The sequence below is a fragment of the Apus apus genome, chromosome 1, assembly GCF_020740795.1.
Source record: "Apus apus isolate bApuApu2 chromosome 1, bApuApu2.pri.cur, whole genome shotgun sequence".
NCBI classification, from domain to species: Eukaryota; Metazoa; Chordata; class Aves; order Apodiformes; family Apodidae; genus Apus; species Apus apus.
The window spans coordinates 105,969,666-105,988,531 of record NC_067282.1 but is presented as its reverse complement, the minus strand read 5'-3'; the positions used below and the strand labels follow the sequence as shown (position 1 = coordinate 105,988,531).

General features: G+C 44.9%; 1 long non-coding RNA gene across 1 annotated transcript in view; it reads left to right on the top strand.

Annotated features, from left to right (window-relative positions):
• Positions 1–9,564, top strand: part of LOC127388821 (uncharacterized) — a 35,611-nt gene extending 26,047 nt beyond the window's left edge. Inside the window, exon 4 of the long non-coding RNA XR_007890456.1 lies at positions 7,320–9,564. This is a non-coding gene — a long non-coding RNA (uncharacterized LOC127388821). The remainder of the gene's footprint in view (positions 1–7,319) is intronic.
• The last annotated feature ends 9,302 nt before the right edge of the window (positions 9,565–18,866 follow it).

The window sequence follows — 18,866 nt, the reverse complement described above, 5'->3', positions numbered from 1 at the left end:
TGTCAGAAAAAGAAAAACAAGGGAAAAACAACACTGCCTAAACCCTTAACTCTATTTCAATTAGTATTACAACTCATTAGTTGTTTCTGATTTGCTGAATTTAACCCAATAAATATTGCCAGTTGGTTAATATCTTTGTTCCAGAATCAGACAAGCATCCATCATCCAAACTAGGTGCTATTATTAGACAGCTCATTATATCTGAGCGATGACTATTGATTAGCAAAACCCCAGGTCCAGAGTTTGCAAAACTCTGAAATTTATCACCTGGCTTTCAGAGGCACCAGATATTCAGTGCTGTTTGCCTCAGGGGAATCTGGCAGCGGCTTAGCACTTCTGAGATTCAGGCCATTTACTTAGCTGGGTAAATGTGGATTTATAAACCTGTACTTCCTTTTAAAATTGCAAGGTTTTATATGCTCACTAAATCCATGCCATTTCATGAAAATAAGAGATTGAAATCATTAGGTAGGCTAATGTACTTTAGAGAGCTGTGCTCAACACATTTTTCTTCTGCCTGTGCTAGTCCTGGTCCCCCAGTGGCCCCCCTCTTTGAGGCCCATCCATCAAAATGGGGCAGAGGAAGACATCTGCATTACTGAAGGTGTCTGGGCCTCCCGGTGCCTGCTGTCCTTTCTCTTGCCCCTTGGTGAATGCATCTTAGGGAGAGCTGTGGTTCCAGCTGAGGCCCTCTCTCCCCCAGTGCTGGCCAGCTGCAGCAGGTACCTGTCGGGGGAAGTGCCTTGCCCCAGCTGAGCTCCTTTGGCATCCAGCAGCACAGCACACAGGTCAAGTCATGGCCCAGTTCCTGCCATAAATTGCATAAAACACTTCCTCACCCCCACAGGAAAGCATGCAAGCTTTCTTCAGTGAAGAGCAGAACAGGAGGCTGTGTCAGAATAATTAATTATTTCAACTAATAAAATCTGACCAAGAGCATGACTGTCTCTCCTGGGCAAATATTATTACCATTGACAGAGAAAGAAAAATTGTGCTAAGTCTAATGGTATCTGCACTTATTCAGCTCATCCTGTTAGGATGGCAATAATGCAGCAGCGTTGCCAGCCATGGGTTCATCTTCTGCTTGCAAATCACTATGATTTCAGCAAGTACTGCCAGAACTGACACAGTCAAAACCAACTCTGTGTTACAGGGTTTTTCCCCTTTTCTGTGACCTTGGTGGTAATTAAGGGTCTTGTTGTCACAGGGAAAAAATGTGAAGCATGGATTGGACTTGCTGGACTGGCTCCTGATTTATGGGTCAAGTCTCTAGCTGTTACAGGCAAAATGTTTAAGTCTCTGATTAAGAAGCCCTGCTGATTTAAGGATCTCACAAGAAATGTGTGCATAATGAATTATCTACAGATAATTTAAACGTTCCTTGATGATTCATACCACCTTCCTTTATTAAAATACCATTTTAGAAGTCTAACAAGGGCAATACAAACTGGCAGGTGGAGACATTACCATGTATATAACAGGTCGGCTGAGCAGCACATGGCAAGTTTGGGTAAGTGGTATTTGACCCCAGTTGAAGATTCCAGTAAAAACCAAAGCAGTATCAAGCATCAAGGAGATGCAAGAGGCAAACCAGTGTCATTACAGAATAAATATTTCTCAACATTCAGCCTTTCTGCCTCCTGTATATCTGAACTTGTGTTAATTATTTTCCTCACTTGAGCAAAAGTTTCCAGCATGCTACCTGCAGAAAAGCCCTGCTTCAGTATTAGTTCTCCTATGAATATTAGTTATTAGTATTAGGTATAAGTATTAGGTACTAGTATTTGTTGCAGTATTATTTGCCAGTGGCAAAATCACACTGTTTTTTTTCACTTAGGAAACACTGGAGGACTACCAGTCATCACCAAAATCTGTATGCATGTAGGTAACATGTTACAAAGACATGTAAAAATGTGTTGCAAATTGAATGACGTTTTTTCTTTCTGGTTTCAGCTTCTGTTAGCAGGGGCTTATTAGTGGATGACAGAAACATAGTAAGTTTTGTTACTGGGAACTGGGAGATGGAAATGCACTGATTCTGATGCTGCTTTATTGTCAAGACATATTTTTCCCCAAGCAAATGCATTACAGGAATCCCTGTCTCTACATCTGACATACAACAGGAAAGCATTAGAAACTGCAATGAGCCACTGTTAGTCTTTATCATGGCATAGTCCAGTAAGAAGGCTCTGCTTATTTCTGTATGTGTTTCATAAGCTAGCATGAGCAAGACTCAGAAGGAGCTCCATACCTTCAGCCTTCTCCATGAATACAATTTTCTCATGGCTAGGTGTTAACCAGAAAGCTCAGAGCAGGTTGCAGGGGGTGGCCTGGACTGCAGCACTTGTGTCATTGCAGCTCTGGAAACAGCAGTAGGGGTTAAGGATCTGCTCCCAGTCACTGAGTGAACACCATTCCAAACAGGGATCGAATAAGCATACAAAGGAAATCAGAAAATGGTGTCTGCATTTCCAAGGTGCTAAATAAGTGGAAAAGGCAAAAGGCACTGTTCCAAATCTGCAGTAGTTTCACAAAGAGATTGTGCAGTTCCTGTGAAACATTAGCTCTGCAATTGCTTAAACCCTGGGGTTTTGTATTATCTAGCCAATACATATGCTAAAAATGAATAAAACCATATTCTGGACTTCAATAATTTTCACATTCCATTGCTTGTAACAAGCATCTTCCTGGCAATAACTTAGTAAGCCCACCTAAACAAGGCTTTAGCAAATGCACTTAAAATGTAATACACAGAAAAACAGACCGTAACAGCTTGTGCAAGAAGAATTACTTTCAGCAGGAGGATTTCCACATTTTCCACAGGGAAATCTTGGGAGACTTATGTGTGCATGCTTATACAGTGCAAACACAGTAAAATCCAGTGTGTTCTGGACACCCTGGGCTTTGCTGAGCTTCCTAAAATGCTACTGAGCACACAGAGTCCAACCTGACACTAGGCACACCGGAGCTGATGCACCTTTGCTGCACAGCACACATGCCAGAACTGGGGCCAGAACTGCTGGCAAGCCCTCAGATTGCCTGAAATTCTGGATGACTGCCCCAAGCAACCTTTTTAATGCTGGGATAAAGTTTCTGGCTTGAAAAAAAGGGGCTGCTGAAATACCGGGGCTGGTGGCTGCTGGAGTGTTTGAGGACATAGAGTCCAAAACAGCACAAGCAGCAAAATAAAGTGACAGTTACACCTGTCTTCAGAGGATGCTGAAAGGTGTTAGTGAACTGCTTTTTCCTAATTTGTGAATTTTCTTTATTTATGAATTCTTGATAGCCCATATGAAACTGCTGTTGAACCACAAAATTGTATTAGCACATCTCTGTGCTGGGGGAGATAATTTATCTATGAAATTGGCTTGTCCATAGCCAGAAACATCCTGTAACACTAACTCCTTCAGTCACAGCAACAAAATGGCATTTTTCACTATCCAATCTCATTATGTTCCCCTTCACTTGATCCTAATTATTCTGCTATATTCTTACCTCAGAAATCTTCTCCAGTAAGCCCTAACCTCTCCTCGAGTATCATTTTCCTTTCAAAAGCTTCTCCAATTTAATTCCAAACCCCACTCCTTCCCTAAGCTGTTTTATCCTTCCTGACCTCTTAATGTCTTTCCAGTGTCCCCCCATTTGCCTCTATTATTTTTATTCTATTATCAGGGGTATTTCTGTGTGTGTGTATGCATGAATATAGTTACCCTGATCCTTCTCTAAATCTTTCATTAGTTTTCAGGAGCACTGGATATACTTCTGGGATAGTACTAAGACAAAATACACAGGTGATTTCAAAAGCTCCCTGGAAGCACTTGCAGGAATCGGCTGTGTAAGGTCACTGAGGTGGCACTTGCCTAAGACTGAAAGGCAATCCTTGTTTCAAATGGTTTTGTTGCAGTTGAACTGATGGGCTAATACCAGTGTAGGCACTATCAACAGGTTTTCTGACAAAGCCAGACAAGGAAAAAGAGCTACAGCCACTGGAAAATGTTTAAAGTAGCCAGAGAAAGCAGGTAAATGCATGGATTAGACAAGCAATGGGTGTGACTCTGGATGGGAACAGACTCAAGGAGTCATGGGACAAAGACACAGGCACAGATGGGGCTGTGTACATATGGGGCAGGCAGGAGGTTTAAATCATACTGAGTGAGACCATGACTTCATGTAGCTAGTCATAAAAAATGAAGTGTGGGAATTGAAACCATCAAGGTAGCATTTCCTAAAGTGTTTTTAAAGGATGAATTGCAATGTGGATCTTTGTTTGCTTTAAAAGTAATTATTATTCTTCCATGCGCATTCAGTGTATTCTTAGTGGTTCCAGACAGTTTTGCCTTGTCATAGGGACTTTTTGCATTGAAAGAGTGTGCAGCTTATAAATCTTAGTATTTAATTTTTATATTTTCTGCAGTAATAGGGATAAAATTAACACAAAGCAGTCTCGTAATTAATTGCATCCCTCTATTAATTTAAACTGTTTTGCAGTTACTTCTCTAAACTTCTTATGTAGATCCTTTAGAATCTAGTCATCTTCTTAATGTTTCTCCTAAAAATGTAGTAGCCTTGGAACACAACTGTTAATATTTCTCTAATAGGTCTCTTTGATTCTCTCTGCAGTAGTATCATCTTCTAGTCTATCACGCTTTTCTTTTTCCCTCTCAAGGTCTGTTGTGAAAATTATTCAGTCGTAAATTGAGTTTCTCTTCTTTTGCAAGTGAGATGTGAAGGAGATGAGAGAGAATTATTTTCAAGAGTTGAGCTGGAAGAATGAAAACATAAGCTAAGAGCTAAAAAATTAATGTTATTTTTTAAAACCTTAAAATGCTGGAATCCAGGCTAAGAAGAGAAAAGAATGGTTATTTATCAGATCTTAATTTTAATAGCTGCCAAAGATTAAAGTGCATAATGAAATGAAGTTTCAGAGCAAAAAGAACGATGCCCCATCCCTGGAAGTGTTCAAGGCCAGGTTGGATGGGATCTGAGCAACCTGGTCAAGTGGAAGTTGTTCCTGCCCATGGCAGGGGGTTTGGACTAGCTGGTCTTTGAAGATTGCCTCTTACCTGAATCATCCTTTGACTCCAGCCTTGGTAATTCTGTGATTCAGTGACTCCATGATTACAGGATTCTCATTAATATATTTCATGTCAGTACTTAAAATTACCTCTGTGAAAGCTGAAGGTGCGTGACTGATGGTGCTGTTGCAGAGCAGGAGGGCAGGGCTCAGGCATGCCCACCTGATCCTCCTGTCTGCCCACCTCCCTTTCCACACCAGTGGGACACGTGACTTACCAAAAAAAGGTTACTTTTCACTTCACAGTCAGTAAACTAGAGTCACACTGGGTTTTTCCTAAGTTATGCCTTTTTAGGTACACTTCGACTTGCCTCTATAATTCAGTGTGATCAGATTATTTGACATGGATCCTCTCAGTTCTGTGCTGTAGTGTTTCCACCTTTGAATTCACTGCCTCGTTTAATGCATATTTTGTTTTCCACTATCTTATTTATTTTTTACTTTTTCCTTCACTATGTGTTCCCATGTATTTGCAGATGAAAAATTAGCCCTGCACACCACGTTGTTCTCCTTGTCAGAAGATTTATTCCTCTCCTGTTTGCTTTCCCCTCCTTTCTGTGCCTCTTCCTCATCCTCTGCCTGCTTTCTGCCAGCAGGTCAAGACCAGCCTACTTCTCAGCTTGTCTCTGCTTTCTGCTTATATTCTCTCTCCTCACACCTCTTTCATGCTTCCTCTTTTGCTTTAGAAATCTTTACTTGCCCTCTTCCCAGGTGTGTAAATGCCTGGTTGCACAATACACTGGTGGCAGGTAACAACAACTGTTGAAGGTGGTGGCATCTCATCTCAACATGCCACCTCCCCTCCTGTTTGAGGACCCCTTTGTTTATTGCTTATGGCACTTCCAACATCTTGCATGAACTTTATAGCAAGTGGGTAGTGTTGGCTTATGTTGAGTGAAGGACAACATCTTGGTAGAATTGGATGAAGGGCTGATGTCCCCACATGAGGGAGGACTGAAGCATGTGATGGGGGGGACCCATGCTCCTCCCCAGGCTATTCCAGCCCCACAGCCAGGGCTGGATCTTAATTTCCATGGAGCTAGGGAAAGTCTCTCAAGCACCTTTGACCCCCTGCCCCATTGTAGGGGACAGGGCTTCTTGTGGGGTACAGGATAGAGCATCTTGGGATTGCACGTGACGTTTTGGGCTGTTTTAGGGTGGGGAGAGAACCAAAGGAGGGGAAGGGAAATGATTAAGGTAGTCTGGGAGGAACAACTGTGGGAAAACAGAGGGAACAAGGGATAAAAGGGAAAGACTGTGTACATAAGTTGCCAGATGCTGCACTTGTTTGGCCCTACCCTGCACCCGGTCAGCACAGTTTCTCCCTGATTTCTGATTAAACCTGTGTTTGACCATTTTCTTGTGTGTACGTGGGTGTGGGAGTGTCTGAGTGGCATCAGCTGTGGTGGGACCCATGGGTCTTAGTGCCCCCATGTGCCTGTGAGCCACTGCTGGAGTATGTGAAGACGCACATGTCAGTGTGTGTCACTGGCAAGGATCAGGCAGGACTGTCCGAAGAGTAGGCTGAGTGGCCTGAGAGCCAGGGAGGGACCAGAGGGTCTGCCAGCTGACTACTGGAGGGATCAGGAGATCCAAGCCAATGACTGTGGTGACTGTAGGGTCTGGACCTCACCCCAGAGACCTGTTTGTGTGTGTGTGTCTATGTTCCTACCAGCAGCACACTTGGCTCGATCCAGGGACGTGCAGCAGGCTCTGACGGGCAGGGACTGTGCAGTGGCTGAGCACCATCATACCTCTGTCCCCTTTGAACATTTGCTGGTGTGGTGGGAGCAGATCTCAGATGATGCTGAGAGATTTCAAAGCTCCACACACACTGTCTGAACTGGAGGAAGACTTTGACACAGACTGTCAAATCTCAAATAAATCCTGTTTCAGCTCACCTGGAAAACATAGTTCTGCACTGTGCAGCTGTAATCCCTGTTGAAACCTCTTTGGGAAGGAGCAAAAAGAGAAGAAGCTATAACATAAGTCAGTATGTTGTCACTCTACTGTTGCATACTGGCTTTCTTTGTAGAAAAAAAGTGTTGGCAATCAATAGTTTTAAATTCTATTCCTGCCTTGGTTCCTTTAAGTGGCAAACAACTAAGATGACATTTTTTGACCAAAATCATAAGAAAAAGTAAAAAATAGCTCATAATGTTCAATCTCTGTGCCCTTGGATTACAATGTTAATATAATATGCCTGGGTGCTAAGTGTACTAACTCCTGTAATTATCTGTTTCAGGTGCACAGCAGAAGAGGAGGTGTTTCCCCTGAAGGGAATTGACAGAAAACAGATACTGTGTGGCAGCCTTGGAGATTTGTAATGCAAAAAGACCACCAGAGTTTGCTCCTTTAATAGAGAGAGAAGACAATTAAGTGCACTTAGAATAATCCCTCTGAAGTAAAGGGCATGTTGGAAGCTGTTGGGATAGACATATGTGGCTTCCTACTGAGAAGGAGGTGGGAGAATGGAGACTGGAATATACTGAGCCCCCATGAGGAAGGATGCGGAAGCTTTAACAGAACAGTGCAAGAGCAAAAAGCCTCATCTGTTTTTATCCTCTCCTCTCCCTGTGCTCTTTTGACTCTTGCCTTATTTTTATTTTCTCCTGATGTTTTTGCTCCTTTTTCCACGTTATTGTTTGAATTCACTTCCTTTCTTCCTCACTTGCATCTCCATAATCTCCCTATCCTCAGCCATACCCTTGATCCACAGTATCTTTCCTTTCATTCCCCATCTGACCTTCAAGTCTCTTTATCCTCTCTACCTGTCCCATTAAGGCAATACACTGCAATACACTGAGGTAGAGCAGAGCAGTTTGTTGACTGGAAGCAATGTATCCTCAAGAAAATCTCTTCTCTTGCCCCCTTGTGTCCTTTTGTGCACTAGTGCACGAAGTTGGTTGTAGCATCAGAAACAATGACTTTGCTTACATATTCTTTCCTTTTCTATCTCTCTCTCTTCTCCTTCTTTCCCCTGTATCCTTCATATTTTGCATGAACTTGAACAGTGTCATAGCCTCCATCTGATTACAAATTAGTGTGTATCTGTCAAAGCGAGCAGACGGGGTTGGATTAAAGGCTCATATCAATGCAAAATAAAAAGGAAGCTTTTTTCTTTTTTTTAGTAGGAGCCAGGCTTGATACAGAATGATGAAAAAGTAGAGTAGATTATTAATGAGGACAAGGAAATGGTAGCAGAAGTGCACTTCATAAGCCTACAGCCCTTACATACCTTTTATGCATTTCTGCAGTATCTGCTAGAATAATAGAAAGGAGCTGCTGCAGGCAAAGGCATAGACAAATTACAACTCATTGGTAATAACTATATTCAGAAGAGGTCTGAAATATGCTCAGATGCTGTCCTGTGAGACATTAAATTATACTGTTATTGCATTAACCTATGGTTAGTTACTGCTTGGTCACAACCAAACTGCACTGTCTTGGGCAGTTGCTTTGCACAAGGACAGTAGGGGTCTGAACATCTTCAGACAAGTCTATATGGCCGGATACAGATAAACCTGTGCTCTCTCTGGCCATGCTCAAATTTTTTGGGGGGCAGTGCAACAGGAAGCTCCGTGGCATATATCCTCGCTAGTATGACACTGTAACACAGGGAATATGCAGCTGGACGGTATAAGGGTGTGCAGCCATGTGCTTGACCATTTTACAAGTAGATCTTGGCGGAAATGAGCTTCCTGACCCCTGTGTAAGAACATCTGTATATACATATGTGTGTGTGAGTGTATTTAAGTATAATATATGTGTGTATTTATCTATGCATACACACATATACATGAAGTATGTAAAAATATGTAAATTTAGGACAGACCTAGAGGTTGGGGTTCTTTTTCCTTAAGAGAAAGCAAGCAGTGAGTAAGAGATCCCTTTCATATCTCTGAGTAGTGCTGAAGTGCTGTTTTGCAAATTCCTTTCTTTTTTTTTTTTTCTTTTGGATTTGGAGTGATGATAGCAGCTCACCTTTTCTCTTCTCCTCTGACTGTGTCCTGTGCACAAAGACTTTGGCTGATGAGGGGCCCAGCTCTACCCTGGGCTTGACAAACCATCAGGCTTCGTCCTCATACTGGTTAATACAGGAAATTCCCAGAAAATCATACTGAGAATCCAATTTTCAGCCAGCCTAATAGCACTTAAATGTCTAAGTCACATCTGATTTTAAGTCATTACAGCTTAAACATGTTCTCTTCAGTCTGCTTTGTGTCCCTGTCTCCTCCCTGTCAAGTGGAGAAAAAGAATTTCTGTCTTTCACAGATGTTGTGGGGACTGAAGATCATATGAGATGAGTCACTCTATGTATGCAGCAACAGCTCACAGGCTCCACTGACCTGAATGCAAAAAGCATACTGGACTGGGGAAGGAGGATAATAAAACCAATGTTTGGTTTGCTGTCAAGGACCAGAAGCAGGAGACAAATGTGTGTCCCTCCTGCACCATAATGGCAGTGAGAGCAGCTACACTTGCTGGGAGATGGGGTGCAGAGGGTGTGGGGAGGGGAGGGTGAGGGTAGTCAGGAGCCCTGGGAAATTTGTTCCCCCTGCTCTGTCCAGCCCCAAAGCCTTGGAGAGGAAGGCAGCAGTAGCCAAAGGAGCAGGCAGCAGCAGCCTGGGCTGTGTCCTTGGCTAGCTTAGGTATAAATCCTGTTGGCATCTATCATAAATGGGATGTAGCATTCAAAGAGCTGTCCCTTGGGAGTTTTGAAATAAATCAAAATGGCTTTACATGGCCAAGGTTTCTGGCAGCTTACATATTCTTGACAGATCTCCTTTTTTAAATCAAAAGAGCTGTGTCTTCTTTTCTTTTATTTCTTTTTCTTCTGTCGTGCAGCCCTTAACTTGTCTCACTCTCCTTTCTTCTTTACATCCTTTTTTTCCTTTCTTCTTTCCCCTGGCTCCCCTCCAAATGTAAAAAGTCAAGAGGATGGTAATATCAAGCGCTGGTTTGGCTCTTCTGTAAAGATACTACCTTTTATCACGGCTCACTGCGATGTTGCTAGCCAGTAGGTGGAGCACATCCACTACATTAAGTGCCGGTGGGCTTCAGAGATTTTTTTCCCCTTCTTCCTGTAAAACAATCTATCATTCCTACTGCAGTGAATTAGTAGTTGCAAAGTAGCTCAACACTATACAAAACAGCTAATCTTGGCTGGACCTCAGCATACAACATCGTGACTCATGTCAAACCACACGGGGAGAAACACCATTTTGATCTAGAGGGGAGATAAAAAAACATCCAAAAAACGAGATGACCTGTAACAATTTGCAGTTCTGGGAGCTGCTCCTTTGTTACTTTTTATTGTATTTTTTTTTTTTCCTTAAGAAAAGTCAGTTCCTCTACTGAGCACCAGCCTGGGGATACCCCCCTGCCCCCATCTCCTTCTCTCCCTGCCCCCCTTTCCTACTTTTCAATGCCAGGGGTGCAGCTTTTGCACCTCTGCAGCTGCTGTGGCTGCAGAGGCAGCCCCAGCACAGAAGCAGTGTCCAAAGGCTCAGTATCAGGCCCCCCTAAAGCACAGGGGACCTCCCTTTCCCACTAACACTGGGTGTGTGAGAAATCTTAGGACATACATAATTTCTGTCTGATGTTTTGCTTTTTGTTTCTAGTACATTCTTCATGAGTCTGGGGAAAAAATCAGTGACAAGTGCAGACTAGCTTTTAGGCAAACAAGCCTAAAAGTAATTTGCACCTGAAATCTTGTCTTTTTTTCAACTGCTGTGATGAAATATGTTGCAAATCTTGCCTTGTTCACATGCTTGGTTCATCTTGGCTACAGCATCACTGCTGTTACACTGCAGGTAGTGTCACCACTGAAGGCTTTTATGGCTTTCTATGAGCCCTGCACCCCTTCCTTGCTCCATGCAACCTGCTGTGACCGTGGTTCTTGCAGGAAAGCAAGCCCAGTATTTTCCTTCAGCCCAGTGGCAGAAGTTCATGGTTGGGAAGGTCTCAGCCAGCCCACTTGGCATTGCTGGTGGCTTCCCAAAACAACATCTCCTCACCAGCAATATCTTGCCTCCACTGCTGGTCCAGATTCACCGGGGAAAGTGGCAGGTTTTGAAGTAGATGTTCATATTTCATTTTCAGAGGGTTTTTCTTTTAATGGGATGTTAAGTGTTGAGAAGGTGACCTTTCCGGTCTGGCAGACTGATGCTCAGCATCTCCAGCACGTTGCCCCTCGAGTGCATTGTGCAAACATTCATTGGTGGTTCCAAAAGGGAGTGAGAAAAGCAAAGAGTAGAATGAAGAGCCCGGGATGAGCTCACTCAGCTGGGTGAGCCTGTTCACACGGTGCTCCATGGAGACCGGCAGATTTACACAGGACATAATCTGCCTGGTTTGTTTGCTTCTTTGAACAGGCCAATTTTGTCACTGCCTGTCGTGATATCAGACCCATTTTCCTGACTCAGAGGGAGAGCCCCTGGCATCCCCTTGAGATGCGTGGCTGATAGGGTAGTCCCAGCACTCAGGGAAGGTGAGGAGGGCTTTGCAGCCCGTTGATCTGCTGCAGCTGCAGCAAGTCCCTCCGCTCGGGGCTGTGCTGCCAGCTGGCATCTGCTGCCAGAGATAAGATTGTAAGACTGCCTCCCTTCAGCAGCCATACAATGGAGGTGTAGGCAAGGGGACAATTTTGCTCTCAGTTAAGCTGGCAAACCCCAAGAGTGTTTTTCCTAAAAGTGCTGCTTCTCCCTTCCACCCCCTCCTTCTCTGCAGCATCCCACCAAGGTTTTTTGCTGTTTCTCCTGCAGTGGCTGTGGAGGGAGGCAGACGCTTCATCCCGTACTTACTGCTCCTGACTGCCTTACCAGTGCTGGTTATGGGCTGGGACATGGAGGTGTTGTTATTTGTGACGCCAAAGGCGGGCAGCACAAAGGGTTCCTGGAGAGAGGCAAAGCCAGCACCTCTCTTCAGTGGCCTCTCCCCTTCAGAGTGGGGTGGGTGCAGGTGAGGCAGAGCTGCATCCTGCTCAAGGTGCTCAGCACTGCAAGTCTTCAAGATGTTCTGGCTTGTGACCCTGGGAGTGGCCTGAGAACAGGCAGGGGCATCTCTGCCTTCTCCATGGCCAGGTTGTCCTGGGGCTCAGCCCTCCCCTTGCTCACCAGACCACCGGTTTGTCTTTGCACTGTGGCACTGCAGCCAGTGGGGAAAAAGAACAGGCACTCCTGAAGGTGATGTGTTAGGACCAGCGGTCATTGCTTTGTGTTTTCCAGGGTTCGTTTTATTCCCTGCTGTAGTCCTTCAAATTAAAAGTGTTCTCGTTATTTACATTTGAAAATTGGATTATATGCTGGACTGCTATTTCTCTATTGACTCTGTGCTGCTAATACATTTAGAAATTGTCTGCCTGCTGCCGATAGGCACTGCCTGCTAGGAAACGTTTGGATTCCCTCTATCAGTGTCGCAGAGGGAGACAGAAAATAAGAAAGGACGTTTGATTGTTTGCACTTACCTTCACCCAGCAGTAATAGGAAAGCATTTGTGTTTGATACATCCACCTCCTGTGCAACAACAACCTTAGCTCTGTCTTCCTGATGGAGGCAAAATCCAGCTGATGTTTCTGTGGGTTTCTTTTTTGAACTGCAGAGCCTGTAATTAGTTCATCCAACCCCCTGTGTGGCCACAGGGTTTGCTTGCTAGGAAACTCAGGGTGGTACAAGCACTGCACTAGGACCTGTGAGCCAGTGGGACCTTGGGCTTCATGCCATCCCCTCTGGCTGTGTCAGCTGTGCTTCATCACCAGAGAACACTGCCAGGTCTCATAGCATTGAGTTTATGGGGCAGAAAGCAGAATAGGATCTACTTTCCTATCAGGTTGACAGCAGTAGATGTTGGAGAAAGAGTGTCTAGGAGCTGGTAGGGCTTAACAGGCCAATTTCTGTTTTCCAGGTAGAGAGCACGCCAGGGGGCAGAAGGAGGCTGGCAGGGGAAGGGGCAGAGCCCCTGGCACCTTGAAAAAAATGAAGAAGAAAAGAGCCACTGACAAAAAAGAAAGGGGGGGAAAGAAGTCAACTTGAGAGAGAGAACAGTAAAAGCTTTGGGAGGAAGACAGGTAGCCAGAAGGCACAAAGAATAGCAAGCAATGGTGACCCAAAGTGCTGAGCTATAGCCAAAATAAGGTCCGAAGCAGAAAGCTTTCTGCACCTGTGTGAGCCACCACTTCTGAGGCAAAGGTGTGAGACAGCACGTGGTGCCTGTTGTCACACACTCCCCTCTACAAAAAACTATAATGAATCTAAGCTTTTCTTTTCTCTCTCTGCCCACACTCCCTTGTCTTGTTTTTGCTACCTTGCAGCTAACAGGCTTGCCATCATTACAAGAGGAATGGCTGGGAAGGTCTTCATGCCTCCAGGTGGTAGGTCCTTCCCCCTGCTCCTGCATCACTAGAAGAAACCTCCCTGTGGTCCTCCTGGTCCTCAGGTCCTCCATCCCCTCCTGCCATGGCTGCAGTGGCTCAGCTCTGGCTCTGCCCCTGCTCAGCAGACCCTGCAGGCAGCCACAAGCTCTCACGAAGCCATCACTCCTCTGGGGGTGGAGCTGTCATGCCTTGCATCCCCAGAAGGGAATGAGGAGGCTTCTGCTTTCCCCACAGTATTCCAGAAGGCACAGCCCCATGGTTCTGGGAGATGGGAAAGGAGGGCTGGAGGGGGGTGGACACCCAGAGATCCCAAGATGAAGGAGAGGATCTGGGAAGTGAATAAGGAGCAGTGCCTGGAGTAGGTGAGACTGGGCTGGGACAAGGTGAATTAAGGATTGTTTGAAAATATGAGCCAAAACACTTGGGGTAGCTTTTGGGGATCATGTATGAATTATTAAATAAAAAGGAACAGAAACATTTTGGAAGTCTGAAAATCTCAAGATTTTTGTACAGCTGGATAACAGGTGGGACATGGAGTTACGTGTTAGTTGCCTGCTTAAGAAATAAAAAGCTGTTGTTGTTTTCTCCACTGTGATGTGTGCTCCAGCAATCCAGCCTGGCAGCAGGAGCAATAAAACCCAATTTCAGAGGACATTCCCATTACAAGCTGGAGTGAGAATGCTGAAGAACTCAAAGTGTTAGGGGCTGCCCCCCAACTCCGTCACCCCCCCTCCCCACCCCTCTCCTCACCCCTCCATGGCTTGGTGCTTCGCTGTGCTGAAACATAACAAAAAGCTGTATGAATAACCACAAATCGAGGGCTTCCAGCTGGAGTCTGCTCTGTCACTTCTTTGTGAGTGATGTTCTCCTCCCCTGTCAGTGTGGGACGTGTGTGGGTAGCAAAGGTGCCGCACAGCCCCGGGTGCCTAGTCCCACTGCCACCCCCCCGGGACGTCCCCTCCGAGCAGCAAACCACAAGTGGCTCCATGCTCAGCATGGGCTGCAAAGCCGCCCAAGGGCCTCTGGCCAACACTGGCACATCGTGAAAACCTTCACAGAAAATCAGAAGTAGTTCACAAATTATTTTCTATGCAGTCAGGAGGCTGCAGCTGTTACAAATCATCACTGGCTTGACAGTGTCCTTTTGAGCTGGAAGGCCAAGGGTTAATAAAAGTTTGATTGGATATATATATTTCTATATAACCTCTGCTGCTTCCAAACACACATATGTGTTCCCAACTGCTTTACAAACTGCTGTGCAATCACCAAAGGGTGGTAAAGGCACTGGACTGGCTGCAGAAGAAAGAAAGATTTTTTGTTTGCTTAGATGTGACTAAAGAGAACATTTCCTGTGTGCAGGCAGGTTTGATTATCACGTACAGCTGCATTTAGTGTGATCAGTCATGGATTCACACATTAGACCAGTACGACATCATACCTATGCATAATATTAAATATTTCCTGTGAGGGGGAGCTGACATGTTTTATGGCTATTTTGTTAGCTCCTGCGGTTTTAGAGCTTTTTTTTTTCCCCCCTTTTCTTTCTTTCCTTTAGATTACAGGAGAAATTTCAAGTGCCAAGAGGTTTGGTCCTTGTGTTGCTTCTTCCTGCTTTTAACAGAGCGCAGTGTACAACCTGGGGTCTTGCAGTCTGTAAGAACAACTGAAGTGAAACCCATGACACTACCAAGCACTTAAAATTAAAACGCTGCTTTGTGCTTACAGAAACGATGTGCACCAGAGCTTAGCAGGAGGCTGTGGAGTTCAGGGAAGGATGGGGAAATCGCCTGTTAATGGATGACTGCTTTGGAAAACATCAGTCAGCTGGTGCTCCTGCTTCAGCCAGGAAAGCCCCACATGAGCCTTTCATAAATTAAACTCTTTCTGACTTAATGAAGCCTCTGCTGCAAGCATGCTGGTAAGCAAGGTGCCCCCACTGCATGTGCCACTTTGGAATTATCTTCTGAAGTACCTGGAACCACATGTAAACCAAACAACCCCAACTGATGAGCTGCCCTCATGTCACTTTGTTGCCCCTGTGTTCTCCTCACCCCCCACTTATAACAGGCACTGTTGGAATTAATGGATTTGAATTCCCCTGTGCAAATCTCTGACCTGGCTGGGGGCTGGTCCTCATCCTGGCTCCAGAAATTCCCAAGGTCTCATCCACCAAGGAGCAGCCCTAGTCTGGCCATGACATCTCCTTACAGGGTGGCTGATCAGCTGGAGGCACCTAAGTGGGGGCTACCCAAAGTTATGTGTGTGCCGGCACACATGCATACCAGGTCCTCTGAGACTTCCCTTATCTTCTCTTTTCTTATATTCACACAACATGGGAGGAGAAAGGCTGCAGTGAGTAAATATACTGGGGCTGAGGAAAAAGAGCAGCCTGGGGGTAAATGTGAGGTGGCTTTGCTTTGAGACTACCCGCTCCCTTGCACTTCTGCAAATTGTGATTTGATATAACCCTTTCATCAAACCCTTCATGAGGTCTGGTAACTGCATCAATATTTCTGATAGCATCATGCACACGTTCATCCTAAGTAGGTTATCCTTCATGCTGTGCAGCTTCAAACCTGCTTGTTGCAATTTATCAGCAGGGAAGGATATTTTGGGAATGATCCCATGTCTCTTCTCCATGTCACAGGGTAATGTGCTGCACATAATGAATCCCACCCGCAGGATTTCTCAGTTTCTTCTGCAGTAACAACAAAAAATACATGGAGCTCTCTCAGGATCTTAGGGCTTTTAAAATGGCCATCTAGTTCATGGCATCCAGTACTTCCTTAAGTGCTTGTTATACCCAGACAGTCCATTACAGTGCACAGCAGAGCCATGTTGAACCAGAAGTGGGAGCTGCAGAACATCAGGACAGACATACAGACACCACTCCTCTGCACTGAGAGACCATGGCAGCCTGTGTGCTCTGGTGTCATTGGTTTTGACCTGGCAGAGGCATAGCTTGTTCACTGTGGCACTTTGTGCACACACAACAAATTGAATGAAGCTGAGCTGATCCAGTGTCATGCACTTCCTTTGGCAACACCAGTAAAGCCAAGTATAGTGGTCAGAGATGTGGATGATGCTGATGCTGCTGCCAGCTCAGGATCACTGTTCTCACAGGTCTACAGTGAAGTGAAGGGGGTGATGAGGGAAGCAAGAAGAGAAAGGAATAAGACCAGGAGCCCTAACTTCAACAGACTTCCTTTAGATGCATCTGTTAGATGCATCTATTTAGGTAGCATAATTAATTTAGGTTAAAACTCCTTTCCCAGAAAGAAGGGGCAAGTTCTCTTAATATCAGCAGTCTAAAAGGATATGAGGCTGTAGGTCTCACTGTCATCCTATATACAGTCCCACACAGACTATCCATTAAAGTGTTACAGGAGAGCGCAGAAGAGCCAAGGGCAGGTGCAAAGCTTTGTCGCTGGGATAGGGCACCAGGCACAACAAAAGAAGCAAGAGGCTTTTCTCTGATCCTCCCCTGGTCCACAGGGCCTTTTGGGATGACTCACTTCTGTGATATTCTTTTTTTAAATAACTCAAAGCTGTGCAAAGGGAATGAGGAAGGAAAAGGTGGCTTTTGAACAGCCCTGACCTGACAGATGAGAAGGCTATTCTGGTATATAGCTGCCAGAGGGGTAAGACGTGTGTGGCCCCCCTGTGTGAGTGGCACCTGCAGCCAGAACACAGCAGTAAATCACTGGCAGAAGAGAAGATGTTGGAAAGGGAGTGAAAGGCAAGATCACAACCAGCAACACCAGCAGCCAGGAAGTGGTAGGGCAATGAGTATCTTTGTTAATGTTAACCCCACCTCAACAGGCAACCTAATGCTCTTTTCCTTCCATGGGATGCTGGCAGGCTGTGCCAAGCTCAGATGTGTCTTTATGGCAGTTGAGTGCTTTGTGGCTGAAGGCAAAAGGTAAAAGGTCAAAGGATTTGTATAAATCAGATGGAAGTCAAGGCAGTTTTGCTGCAGATGCTAGGCAAGTATCAAAGTACTGGGGCCCAGCTGGAGAAAAACTCTGCCCAGGAGACCTGAGTAAATGTCCCCTTACCCATGGAAATGGAAACCTTCCATTAGGGTTCAGGGTAACCAGTGGGAAGGCCACCCGAGCACAATAGATAACAGTCTGGAAAAAATAATACCAAGTATTGCACATTGTTATGAAACAGCTGCCTGCACAATCACTGATGTGAGTTACTTCATGGCCATTTCTTTTCTGATAAAAAAGAAAAAAAAAGTCCTCTTATGGCAGGCAAAATCAAAGGTGTCTCCTGCAGCCCACTGTTAAAGGGGTCTTCCCCCAAACTACAGAATCATTACTATTACGTTTTAACAGGTAATTACTCCTGACAGTTGGTTTGAAATTATATTCAAAGTGAAACGGAGATATTGTGTTTTACCCTTTTCCCCTTACTCTGCCTTGATATTATTATCATTTGCTGCTCTGGTGCCTATAGCAACAGCCACCACCGCCCCCACTCCCTCTGAGCAAGCGCTGCTAATGCCTGATATTCAGCTGGGTGGGATTCTCACCATGGGTTTTGCCTGCCAGGGGATCACAACCTTCCTAATTCTCCCAGGGCTGAGGGGTGGGTGTAAGCAAGCAGTGAAATGAGGTGCATTTTAGTACCTCATTCCCTAAGGAAAATACTTGAAGTTTGACTGCTAGTTCCGTGATAAGCCATTTAGGTGCAGGTGCTCAGATTCTATGAGGTACAGATATCCGTAAGCACATTGGATAACAACTTTGAGTGTTTATCTCTTAAAAAAAAAAAGTAGGCCACTTCAGTGAATTGACTTCACAGGACATAAGCCACATTTTTTGTGGCCCCCTTTGAAGGCACATACCATTGGGTTGCCATTGGTAGTTGCGGTCCTTGGGGGTTATGGTTGCATGGGCCAGCCTTCATCCTCAACACAAACTTCAGCAGCAAGGTGGCAACCCCAATCTTAAAAAAACACACCCAAACCCCTCTAAAAGACCAAGAAAAAAAATAATACTTTCCTATAAGGATTTAAATAATCTTCTGTATCAGTGCATTAAAATAAAGGAGTCTCTCACTGAAGGTCTCCATCACAGAAAGGAAAATGGATTGACTCAGGGTTAGAAACATCAAGCGTAAGAAAAGTCAGAAACTCCAGTCCAAGGTGCTAAGTAATAAAGAGGAACATATATAAGACCCCAGACGTAAATGGTGCCTACATGGTCTTTTCCAAAGCATATGGAGAGCAAGAGGAGAGCCCAGTGGGAAGGGAAGAGGGGGGCCAGAGGGGGAGACCCTGCTCTGTAAGTAAAGCTATGTATTAGAAGTGGCACATAGGAAAATGTTAATGAAGCACAAAGAAATGAGGCTCAGTAGGGAAATTACTGTAGGGGAAAATAAACCCCAGTACACTAAAGGAAAGACAAC